At 44.1% G+C, this 13,623-nt stretch overlaps 1 long non-coding RNA gene across 1 annotated transcript; it reads right to left on the bottom strand.

The window, feature by feature from the left end:
* Positions 1 to 4,237: 4,237 nt before the first annotated feature.
* On the bottom strand, positions 4,238 to 10,763 carry LOC123602604. The gene is made up of 3 exons (XR_006714524.1): positions 10,578 to 10,763; positions 7,312 to 7,381; positions 4,238 to 4,401 (listed from the first exon to the last, which is right to left on the bottom strand). It is a non-coding gene; the product is annotated as an uncharacterized LOC123602604 (long non-coding RNA).
* Positions 10,764 to 13,623: the final 2,860 nt, after the last annotated feature.

Raw genomic sequence — 13,623 nt, forward strand, 5'->3', positions numbered from 1 at the left:
GGATGGACGGATGAAGGGACATATTCAGGGTAACTACTCAGAGTATTAAGGGCAATAACCTGGAAGACAACTCTTCATTCCCTCCTTTATTGTTTCATTTGTACATTCCTTCAGTAAATAAGTCCTGAGGACTTCCGTATGCCAGGCACCTTGCTGGGCACTGGGGACATAAGAAAAACACCTCTCTCTGGTGAGAGAGGCAGACAGGTAAAACAGCCCATCACAATTTGTGGGATGAGAGCTCCATCAGGAGAGTCCAGGCACTGGGAAAGACCAGCTGACCTCAATGGCATTTCTCATGTTCTAAGTCACTGAATCACAGACCCTCTGAGCTCAAACTGATGCTCTATCCACACTGCACGTCAGCCAGACAGAGGCAAAACCACACCTGGAGCTTAGGACAATGATTAGGAAAGACCAGAGTCTAAAAATTTAGAATAGTGATATTTAGGAGAACCTAGTTCAGTCTGAAGACCCTGAATCCCATGACTCCACCAGGCTTCTCTCACCAGTAGAAACAGCCCCTGCTACCTTGCCTAAGGAGACTGGGCCTGCCTTGCTTGAAGACTCTATGACTATCCCTTACCCCATAGCCTCACCAGCCCCCAGAGCCATGGGAAAGACAATCTCCGTGTGCCCAAGGAGCCAATTATAAAGGTGAGTCTAATAGACGTTTAAATGCCCAAATGTGCAAATTTACATATCAATGAAAACCTGAGGAATATTCATAAGAATGGGTTCCACCCATGCTAGAGTAGGGAGAAAAGAATGTAGTTGTAAATCCAGCTGAGTTACCAGAGATTCTGAGGCTGGTGTGCCAGCTCAAGAACGTGATAAAAGTTCCAGTGTTACTTCACTTGGTAAACTGAAGACCTGTACGCGATGAAACCGACATGCCAACGTTGTTCTAGGTACAGTGGAGAAGAAATCCAAGGACTTAGGGAGATAGACACGTGGAAGCAGGTTTGCCATCCGCGACTGCCTTATCCGTGCTTTATATCCCCTGAGGGGGACCAAAGGACCCTCCCTTCCCCAAGACGGTGAGAAACATGTTGCTAAGGAGATAGTGTTACTGTTGCAGGGCACCACATGCTGGGGATGTTGATGGAAGATACTGCCACTGAAACGTGTCCCTGAGCTTTAATGGGAAGAGTGAGATCCCAGCATTGGCAATTCACTGACACTTAGTGACCAGAAGCAAAGTGGACACAGAAGGCAGCAGGGCCAGGGTGACAGTCAGAACAGACTGACACATAGGGATCTTTGGTGGTGGCCAATTAATCATGGGTGCCAAGGGGTAAAATACATGAGGCATTGCATTCACATCCTACTTGATCTGTAGAGTTAAAAGACAAACAAACTAGAGTTCTGACAAGCAAAAATCTCAGGACATCAGCAAGTCTTAGATTTTCACTAAATTCCCAACCTAAGTCAAGAGAATAGAAAAACGTACTCTGTACCATATGACGTTGCAAATTTATATTGTCCATCTCCCTCCCAATTTTTCTGTGGTCATTAAGTCCAGTGGGTGTGCACTGGGAAAAGAGAAATACCGGACTCTTCAGGATTTATTACTGGCTCTGAGCTAATCTTAATCCCGGGTCATGGGTTGAGTGAGCATTAATGGAAGTCAGGAAATAAATGGAGTTTGGGCCCAAACTAGTTCATAGTGGGCCCAGTAGATTCATATCTACCCTGTGGTTGTTTCTTCAGGTCCTGAATGTATAGTTGGAATATATGTATACATATACATATACATATGTACACACATATATATATACACACACACACATATATTTATTTGTTTATACGTATATATACATAAGTATATATATTATTTATACATATATACGTATATATATGTATTTATACGTATTAATATATATATATATATATATATATATATATATATATATATATATAAAATCAGATATACACAAAATCTCCTGCCTGACCTATGGCAGATACAGACTGACATGACAGGAAGGACTAAGTGAAAACTCCTGCCAGCCTTCTCCCTAACAACAGAGTAAATCAAAACCAATGCCACATTTCTAGGAGAATCACAGAGAATAGTGCCACCACAGAACACTTAAAAAAAATGTAAGGTTGGTGACCCAGTGGTGTGCTAGAATCACTTCGTGCAAGCCCACAAGAACTGTTGACATTATTCTCATTTATTCATAACAATTGTTCTGATTGTTAACATTACCTCCCAACTGCATCTTCAGTGACGTTACTTTGGTAGCTTAAAATTGGCCACGTTGGGACTATTTAAACCAGAGAAATTGGGAAACATTACAAATCAGGCTTTCTTTTTTTTTTTTTTTTTTTTCTTTTCTGAAAACCAGTTTATCAGCAAACTACCTGTGACCCCTATCATATCTTCATTTAACTTACCTGTTTGGCTTGAGCAGATGTATCTTGAAGTTGGAGAATGATGGCAGATTATGTTACAGAAATCAGACTGTCATTTCAATTTCAGCTGCCATTCTGGATCTGGTCTACTTACTGTATCATATCAGCCCAACTTCTGATGTCTACTATGGTCAGAAAGGTGGATGGATAGATGGATGGATGGATGGATGGATGGATGCAAGGTGAACGCATATTTTTCACAATGGCTAATTTATGGAAACAACCTAAATGACAAGAAATGAATGGTTAAGGAAAATGCAGTACACACAATGGAATATTAATCAGCCATAAAAAGAAGAAAATCCTGCTATCTATGACAATATGGATAGACCTGGAGGGCATTGTGCTAAGTGAAATAAGGCAAACACAAGAAAGGTAAATACCGTATGATTTCAATTATATGCGGAATCTAACATAGTCCAAATCGGGGGTGCCTGGGTGGCTCAGTCAGTTAAGCATCTGACCCTTGATTTTGGCTCAGGTCACGATCTCCTGGTTCGTGGGATCAAGCCCTGAGTCAAGCTCTGTACTTACTGACAGCATGGAGCCTGCTTGGGATTCTCTCTCTGTGTGTCCCTCCCCCCTTCTCTCTCTCAAAATAAATAAATAAACATTAAAAAAAAAAACACAGTCAAAATAATAGAAGCAGAGAGTAGAGTGGTGGTTGCCAGGAGCCGGGGGTGGGGGGAATAGGAAGATGTCGGTCAAAGGGTACAAAGTTTCAATCATACAGGATAAATAAGTTCTGGAGATGTAAAGTATAGCATGGTAACTGTACTTAACAATATTGTATTGGGTATCTGAAATCAGCTAAGAGAGCATATCTGAAGTGTTCTCACAAAAAAAGAAAGAAGAAAATTATAGCTATGTGAGGTGATGGATATGTTAATTAACTTGATTGTGGTGATCATTTTATAATGCATGCATATGTCAAAACATCAAGTCGAACACGTTAACCATATACAATTCTCATTTCTCACCTATACCTCAGGAAAGCTGAAAAAAAGAAAATTATTAACTAGGCTAAGGTAATTGCTTACCGTCTCTTCTAAACAGATGAGCGCACCGTCCAAAGGGACGAAATTGACACATAACCTGTATTGTTTATCATGCAAGTAGCATTACTGAGCGTAATACACAACCTCTTTCTCTTTGATGGGCTATAAATACTTTTGGATACTAAAGGATTTTGCAATTAATATAAATATAGCTAAAATTTATAGAATGCAGTACGAATCGAGACTTTTATCTCAACTATAAAATGAAAACAGTAGCCCCTATGTATGTCCAGTTCACCAAATGATGTGATAATCAAATGAAGTTGTATGTGTAAAACAGCATTGTAAATTTTAGTGCCCTGCCTTAAAACATGGCGAAGTAAATAGCTACTAGGCTGTTTCTATATTCAAGATTGAATGGGAGATTCTTAGCAATTATCTATTATTCAAGGATGAAAGTCTGTGGCTACTAATCAGCTTTGTCAAAATCTGTAATTGTATATTCGGCATAAGTCTGATTTTAACAACAACAAAAAAAGATGGATGGATGAGTGGATTGTTTGTATGAAGGGATGGTTATATTGGGTAGGAGCATGATGCTGTTGCTGTTTTTGTTTTTGTTTTTTTGTTTTTTTTTTTTTAGAATTTAAGAGTGGAAATAAAGGTGTGCACTCCTAGACTGCTGAGAATGAAAACCCAAAAACTTCCCAGAATCGCTTTCACTAGTTTAGAGCATGACACGGGTCCTGTCAATGAGAAACATTCAGTGAATGTGGAGTTTGTAACCAAAGTTTCAGTCTCAACTTCCTGATTCCTTTATCCCAGCTGAAGAGCGTGTTTCTTGATTCAACATTGTAGCAGTGGCTTCCAGACTCCTCAAGTTCTTGACTGCTGTAGAGGTGGCAAGTTCTCTGGAAGGTCAGTGATGAGAAGCCTGGGGTTCATTCCTGGAGTCTCAAATTAGGGTTTGGCCTTCCAGTCCTTCCTGTCATTTTGTAAGCACCAAATTCACGTTATGAAATCCCTTTCTCCTTAAGTGAGCTGCAATGGATTTTGTTAGCTGCAGCTGCACTCTGATATGATCCCTCCACCTTTTTTTATATGCCCCCTTTTCAAGTTTTTCTTCCCCTCATCAGTTTTCATCTCTACTATCCAACCACTTCCCATTTCATTCCCCAGAGGTGAATCACCTCTTACATTTGAGGGGAGAAAAACATAAACAACATTATTGAGGAATTTCTCAACTTCCTGCCTATCCTTCTATGGTTCCTGGACCCACCATACCTTCATGATGTCTTTCCTACAAGGATAACCCATTTGCTTTTTCTGTGAATTCCATCCTTTACATCTCCAGAAATCTTCTTCCCTCCTGTACCTTTGACCTGTCCCTCTTGTTACTCTGTTCATTCATGGTAGACACTGCCAAGCCTTTCTCATGGAGAAGAACCCCCAACAACTCCCAGTCTCCCATGACCCTCTAGCTAAGGTCTCCCTCCCTTCACTGCCAAGCTTTCTAAGAGAATTATCTACACTATTCATCTCCACTTTCTCCCCTTTTGTTCACTCCTCTCCAAGCCACTTAGCCTTTATTGTCCTCATTCCACTGAAATTAACCTCAGTGAAGTAACCAATGGTCACCAAATAGCCTAATCCAGTGGATCCTTTTCATTTGTTTTCCTCCCTGATCTCTCAGGGGCATCTGCCAATCTTAACTTTCTCCTCTATGATATTGTGAGGACACGTTCATTGCACTTTTCTCCAGGATCATCTGGTTGGTCTTTCACCATCTCCTTTGGGGGCTCCTCATTTTATGGACATGTGGAATGCTCTTTTCCAAAAGTTTTTGTCCCTGAGCCCTACATTTCTTTCCATTCTAAAGGTTCATGCTAGGTAACGTCATCCTAGTGCATGACTTCAACTACTGACAATTCCCAGGAATATACCTTGAACCCAGACCTCTCTCCTGACTTCCATTGTATATACAGTAACTTTCTACTCCATATTTCTACTTGTCTCACAGATATCTCAATCTCAACATGTCCAAAACAGAACTAATCTTCCCCAACATCCATTCTTCCTCCTAAATTCCCTGTCCTGTGAGGGGCACCACAGTCCACTCAGACCCTCAAATCAGACATCCAAGAATCATCCTAAATTCCCTTGTCCCTTGTCCTTCACAATTAAGTTGTCACTAGCAGATTTGAATTCTACCCCTAGAGCTCTGTGTGAGGTTTCTCTCCTCTCCATCACTACTGCCCTGGTCCAGCCCTGTGTAATCTCTCTCTCTCTCTCTCTCTCTCTCTCTCTCTCTCTCCCCCCCTTCCTCCCTCCCTCTCTCTCACTTGCTCTCGCTGTCTCATTTCTGCTTCTGCTCACTCACTAGTCTTCCAACTCCTTCACAGCTGCTTCAATCCATTCTCCACACAAAAGCCAAATCTAATCATATCACTCCCTTCCTTAAATCCCCTAGATGGTGTCCCCACACACTTGCACAGTTTTCAGGATAAAGTTCACATTCTTTATCCTAGACCTAAGACCCTTCATTATCTGACTTCTCTAACCTCATCTCCCTCCACTGACCCTGAAGCTATGCTCCCACCCCCATGAACATGCTACATTCACTCACTCCATGCATTTCTCTCTGTGTGGAACCACCCTGCACTTCACCTGGGCCACTTATTTGTCATCCTTGGTGACTCAGCTCATGTTACCTCTTCCAAGAAACTTTTCCCAACCATCCTTTTTACTACCACTGTGCTTTGTATACGCTGTGCTTACCTCTAATTTTACATTAAACTGTATCATATATATCATATATCATACATCAGGGATATAAATACATTTGCCATAAGACTTGCTAACCTGTCTGATATGTTTTCACATGCCAGTATCCTACCACAAGCCCAAGTGTTCTCTTGGGAGCAAAACCATACTTAGCAGTGTGCCTGGGACAGAATAAGCTCCCAAGTCATGTTTGATAGATGAATTAGTTTAATTTCTGCTTGAATTTTATCGGGTAATTGTTGTGGATTGGATTGTGTCCCCTAAAAATAGATATGTTGGAATCCTAACACTCACTACTTCTGAATGTGACCTTATTTGGAGAGAGGGTCTTTACAGAAATATTCAGGTTGAAATAAGGTCACCAGGGTGGGCCCGAATCTAATAGGACTAGTGTCCTTATTTAAAACAAAAAAACAAAAAAAAAGGAAAATTTGGACACAGAGACTGATGTGAATAGAAGGAAGACAGCATGAAGAGACACAGGCAGAAGATGGCCATCCACAAGCCAAGCAGGGAGGCCTGGGTCAGATTCTCCCTCACAGCCCACCCCTTGATTTTGAGCTTCTGGCCTCAGAACTGTGAGATAATTAATTTCTTTCACTTAAGCCACCAGTGTGTGGTACTTCCTTATGGAAACCCCAGAAAACCCATGCAGTAGAATTTCCTGTGCCTTTTTTTTTTTTCAACGTTTATTTATTTTTGGGACAGAGAGAGACAGAGCATGAACGGGGGAGGGGCAGAGAGAGAGGGAGACACAGAATAGGAAACAGGCTCCAGGCTCTGAGCCATCAGCCCAGAGCCCGACGCGGGGCTCGAACTCACGGACCGCGAGATTGTGACCTGGCTGAAGTCGGACGCTTAACCGACTGCGCCACCCAGGCGCCCCTCCTGTGCCTTTTAAGCCTTTATTTCTTTGAATCTCTAGCCACAAGTTGTTTACTTTCTGAAGTCTTCTTTCTGAAGGTTTGCTTTTCTAGCATATCTGTCTCTCTTACTATCTCTCTCTCTCTCTCTTTCACACACACACACACACACACACACACACACACACACTAAAATCACATGTCTCTTTCAAGAACTTCCCCCTTTCCTCCAGATACTTCCACCTTACCAACAAGTTCTGCCTTGTGGGTCAGAATTAGGTCCCAAGTAAAAGCTCCCCTCATTGCTTTCTCATCTTTCTGAAAGAGAAAATCAGGTCAAGAATGTAATCCACTGCAATGTTTATGACAGAACAGGGCATCCATGGTTGTGCCCATGAGCCCAGTTTGCATCTTGCCCCCATGATAGATTCAGAATTCTCTAGGCAAGGAAAGTATCACAAGACTGTCAGCCAAACCAGTAGTCAGGACATCCCACAGCAACATCACCTGATCATCCTTTCATCTCACCTGTGCTCCCCTTGGTACTACCACCAAGCTTTTATGACATCAAATCATGCTACTCTCTTGCTCAAAACTCTCTAATGCTTCCCCATTGCATTTAAAGCCAATTTCAACTTGCTATAGAGGTCTCTCCTAGATTTACTGAACATCTGTAAAACCTTTCTGGCCTCAGAATTTTAAACATGTTCCTTCCTCTACTTACAGTGCTTTTCTCCCCCTTTCTTGCCCTTTGCCTGGCTAAGCTTAGTGTCAATTCCCCAAAGGAGGTTACCCTGTATTAGCCTCCTATTAGATGCTCTCAAAGAAACTTGAATTATCTTGCCAAGGATTTGTCATAGTTTCTACCTATATGTTTATATTTATGGCTGTGTGATTAATGTCCTTCTCCACTACACTGAAAACACCACAAGAACTGGACATTTGTCTGTTTTGCCCACCACTGACTCCCCAATCCGTAATGTGGTCAATGGCATAGAGTAGATACTCAACAAAAATTTCTTTAAATGAATGAACTGAGTCCTACTCCTTGGCCCATTTCAATGAGACCAATTTATTCAGATGAAGGACATTCCTACCACCATAGAATTCATATCCTAAGCCTCATCCAAGTCTTGGTGATGGCTTTGAGCTTATAATAGCATCACAATTTCAACTTTATGTCACTTATTAGACTATTACACTGGCCAGGGTCCCCATAGGAAGTGGCTGGTGCTCTCAGATGGGGCAATTGAAAGTTTGATAAAGAGGCTGGTTAAATGGTATGGGCAGGGTTAAGGGAAACCAGCAAAGAATGGAGTTAGCAACAGTGGGTACCTGTTAACATTCCAAGCTCCAGAAGAGCAAAGGGAGGGGTAGATACCAGAATCTGAAAATTGCCACCTAACAAGAGCTGTGATCATTAGAGAGGGATGTAACCAGTGCATGGAGTCACAAAATAAATATCCCAACTCCACTCTCCTCCACTTTCCAGTCTCCTGCTGGTTGACCCTTTTTTTTTTTTTTTTTTTTTTTAATGGAAGCACTGAAGTATAGTTGACACACTCCCCTTGGTTGACTCTTGTTTGGCTGAACCTAATAGAAGCCTACCTCTGAGACCATGTAAACATCATTACTTAACTGAGGACTTCTTTGCTTTTCTGTTTTTCACTGATGCCAAGCTTATTCTCCACAATATCCAGTTTTCATTACAGATGGATATTTTACCTCCCTCTTTCCCTAAAATTTCAGTTTTTTTTTTAAAGTTTATTTATTTATTGGCGGGGGGTAGTAGAGAGAGAGGGAGAGAGAGAACCTCAAGCAGGCTGTCACTGCATACTGTCAGCGCGGAGCCTGAGGTGAGGCTTGAACTCACAAACCATGAGATCATGACCTGAGCCAAAACCAAGAGTCTGACACTTAACCGACTGAGCCATCAAGTGCCCCTCAAATTTCAGTTTGAAGTTATGTTCATCAGGTGGCAGATTTTCCCACCAAGCACCATTGTCATGATCACATTCAGATGTACTCTGTCCTGGGTAGAAAGTCCATTTTTATCATGTAAATCTTAGTTCAGGAAATCCAGTTCTGATTTTTAACACTAGCTCACCATTTCCCATGGCTTCTTTTCTCTATCAGAGCTACTACGTGCCAAAGCATGAGAGATGCAAATGTTATTTGGTCCTGCCTTTTGAGCCCCCTTCTCACCCCTTTCAATTTCTGCAGCTTTCCAGGGCTTCCAAGGTACAAGGTTCCATTGGGAAGTAGCTATTTTCCATTCCCTAGTCATCTCTCTAGGACCTGAAGTGTACAAACTGACCGGATGCCTCCATCTCAAGCATGTGGGCCAACACAAGTCTTGCTCTGGGGAGCAAGGTCCCTCCAGATAATACCTTCATGCATTCTTTTCATCCCTGGGATCCTGGAGCTTAATAGCTCTGCCTCCTCATTTCTGTCTCAATTTCCGGCTCCATGGTGCCACACCCAGGCCACCTTATCTTCCTTTCACCTGACCTTAGTGCTCAGCACCTTTTGCCTCAGACTAATAGCTCTGACATGAAGCCTGCTGACTTCAGAAAGCTCTGGTCCAAAGAGCCGTAGGCTGAATATGCCCTCCCTACCCAAGTTTTAACATTTCCTTTTATAAATATCTTATAAATGTCATCTAAGAAGCTCTAAAGTGTCATTGAGTAACCCATGCCACTTCTTCCCTCACTTCTGGAACCTGATCTCCATTTTCTTTTCCTTCCCTTTCAGGGAGATTGTGTCCTTCTCCCTCATGCCCTTCCCCACTGGGTCAGCAGACGAGGAAAGATAAGGATGCCGGACTCAACCGAGGGATCACCTTGCCTCCCAGCCCAGCAGAGGCTCGGACTGCTGTACCGAGGATGTGTCTGGGAGGTGGGAGGAGCGCCCATGGGACGGGATGATGGACCCTATTAATCACAGCTGTCATAGCAGACTAGTGGAAGATGGGTCTTCAAAGCTGGAAGCTCCTCTGCCCAAGTGTCGGTCTTTGGGGCTCAGTGGAGTGCCCTTCCTCTGACCCAGGACTCCCGATGGCTCCTCCCCAATCCCTAACCCCCCTCAACCCCGTCCTGCGGCGCTTCCCATCCTTTCACTGCGATGAATTTTTTTCTCCCTCTAAATATTTTAAACGTTCAAAAGAAAAAGCCAAATCCCGAAATCCAAACACAATGAAAAGCAAAAACGTGAGGAAAAATAACAAGGGTATAACAGCTCTCTATCCCAACCGCGGACCCGAGCCGGTCCGAGGTCCTCGGGAGCCGGGAGGGGTTAACCCTCTGCTGCGCTGGGACAGGGCGGGGGTGGGGGTGGGTAGGGGGCCGGTCCGCCCCCTTCCAGCCGAAGGGGAGGGGCGGAGGGGCGGAGGGGAGGAGGGGGGAGGCGCTCCAGTCTGGCTATACATAGATGCATTCAGTTCTCTACATTTTGCCAAACCTGCACAAGCTCATCTCCACCCCATCCCCCACCCGCACCCCGGTCCCCTCCAAACCTTTTGTCTCGGCGCCTCCCTCCTACACTAAAGAGTCAAAGAAATATCCCTGGTGACACTGAACCCCAGGCCAGACTGCTCTGGGGGCCTGAAATGGATGCCTTGCGCGTGCTTCTCACCAACACCTGCCTCCTTTCTTACACAGCCTCCTCCTTTAACGAGAGACAGTCAGGGGCGCCCCGTGCCTCCCGTCTTTGTGCGGTTAAGGACAGCTTTTGTTGTGCTGTAGGCACGAAGCAGTGGACAAAGGACCCCAGATGATGTAAGCCACACCCCTTACCTCCCCCCTGGGAGCCAGAGGCCAGGCTCCTCCAAGGTGGAGGGAGCGGGGAATCCTTTTGGAGCCCCCATTTTATTAAGCAAATGCCAAGCCGCCCAAGCCGTTTACCGAGAGCAGCTTGCTTATCACCCCATTAAGATTGCATTTGTCTCCATTTTTAAGCAAAAGGGAATTTAGGCTGACGGTCCCGAATCCCAAGAGCGCACTGTGGAATAGGAGGACCCGCAATCATGCAGCAGCCTGGAAAATCTCTGACAAAACCGGGCTCTGAGGCGTCCAACCCCCACCCCCACCCCGCCCATGCCAGAGGCACCCCCAGTGGGTTTCCTACACCAGCCAGGACCCAGTTGAGCCCAGCATTGCAGCAGACTCAGGGGTGGGGCTCAAATGAAGCCACAGGCGGGCTGGAGGCAAAGTTGCACTCCTGGAACTGTGGACAGAGCACTCTGGAAAGCCACCTTTCTCCGCCTGCACTGAAGCTGAAGTTGTCATCATTTGAGACATGGATGGGGACAGGCTTTTTTGTCCAAGTCCCTGGGATGGGGGAGTGTCTTCATAGGGAGATCAGGGAAAGGAGAAGAGTACACGTCCTAGACACGGGGAACTTCTAGAGACTTTGTTAGTGGGAAAAGCACAAAAAAGATTCATTTATTCTTTCAAAACACATTGGCTGCATCCTAGTCACTTGTCCTGGGGACACATCAGTGGTTAACAGACACGGCCCTTGTCCTGGGGGATGTTAGTCTAGTGTGAAAGGCTACACACCAGGGAGGGAGCTTCTGTTCTAGATCCCAGTCCTGAGCTCCTGCTCAGTTTCTGCATCTGTAAAACGGAAGTACCTATTTCTTCATTGCCTTATGGAACAATGAGAAGAAAGAGCTGGACGTTTACTGTTTAATTGGAATTAAAATATAACAGGATCGTAGACACCCCCAAAGAATTGAAAGCAGGGATTCCAACAGACACTGCTGTACCAATGTTCACAGTGGCGTCATCCATGGTAGCCAAAAGCTGGGAGTAACCCAAGTGTCCATCAACACATGAATGCATAAACAAAATGTATACCGCTACAATTACATATTATTTAGCTATAGAAAGGGATACAATTCTGCTAAATGCCACAACGTGGATGAACCCTGAAGACATTATGCTAAATGAAGCAAGTCCAACACAAAAGGATAGCGTATACGGTTTGTCTTATGTGAAGTTCCTGGAATAAAAAATTCATAGAAACAAAGTAGCACGGAGGGTATCAGGGGCTGAGGGGGAGGGAGGAATGCAGAGTTATTGTTTAATGAGTAAAGAGTTGGGCTGCCTGGGTGGCTCACTCTGACTTCGGCTCAAGTCATGATCTCGCAGTTCGTGGGTTTGAGCCCCACATCGGGCTCTGTGCTGACAGCTCAGAGCCTGGAGCCTGCTTCAGATTCTGTGTCTCCCTCTCCCTGTGCCCCTCCCCAGCTTGCAATCTCTCTCTCTCTCTCTCTCTCTCTCTCACACACACACACACACACACAAATAAATAAACGTTAAAAAAATTTAATGGGTGAAGAGTTTGGGATGAAAAAGTTTTGGAAATGGATAGTGGTGATGGTTGCACAACATTGTAAATGTTCTTAATGCCACTGAATTGTACACTTAAAAATGGTTAAAATGATAAATTTTGCTATGTGTATTTTACAAACATTCAAATATATGTGTGATAGTGTGATTTATGTTAAGAGATATAGATTTGAAGTTTTGGCACAGAGCTCCGAAAACCCCTGGAATTTCCTAAGTGATAAAAGAACAAATGTAAAAGGAATGTCTTTATTCACAATAGGCCCCTTTAACCACACCTGAGCTTGTTAATGAGATGACTTTGGGAAAGTCCCTCTGGTGGAGGACTGGTTGCCAGGGGGACCAACCTTATATTCCAAAGGTTGGGACTTCCAGCCCCTGACCTGACTTCAAGAGAGTTTGGAGAGATTGGAGTTGGAGTTAATCACCTGTGGCCAACGATTTAACCCACCATGCCCCTGTAATGAAGCCGCCATAAAAATCCCCAAAGTATGGGGTCCAGGAGCTTCCGGGTTGCTGACCACATGGAGGTGCTGAAGGGCAGCACGGCTACACACCTTGCCTTGTGCAGCTCCTTCACCCGGCTCTTCCTACATCATCTATCCTTCTATAACAAACCAATTATCTAGTAAGTATACTGTTTTCCTGAGCTTTGTGAGCCATTCTAGCAAGTTATCAAACATAAGGAAAGGGATGTGGGAACTTCTGGTTTATAGCTGGAAGATCATAACACACGTGACAACCTGGACGTGCAATTGCCCTTTGAAAATGGGGGGTGGGGTGGTCTTATGGGACTCAGCCCTTCACCTGTGGGATCAGTGCTAACTACAAGAGTCAGTGTCAGAACCGAGCTGTATTGTGGGATACCCAGCTGGTGTCTGGAAAGTTGAAGAATTGCTTGCTGGGGAACCCCCGCCACACACACACACACACACACACACACACACACACACACACACACACATTTGGTGGAGGAAGTATTCAGTGAATAGTGAATAAAGGAAACAAATGTTTTCCTTTCAGTATTTAATATAGGACCCCTTGAAGTATAGTTTAGTATTTTAGAGCTCCTAGTATGAATCACAGGGCTTAGCAAGGAGTAGGTGTGCAGAGCCTGCTTAATGAATGGTGCTGTGCTAAGGGTCAGATCTGTGTCCTAGAATACAAGTACAGGCTCTTAGAATTAGGAAGGAGTTCATGTGGGATCAG

This window comes from Leopardus geoffroyi, chromosome D1, assembly GCF_018350155.1.
Source record: "Leopardus geoffroyi isolate Oge1 chromosome D1, O.geoffroyi_Oge1_pat1.0, whole genome shotgun sequence".
Classification (NCBI taxonomy): Eukaryota; Metazoa; Chordata; class Mammalia; order Carnivora; family Felidae; genus Leopardus; species Leopardus geoffroyi.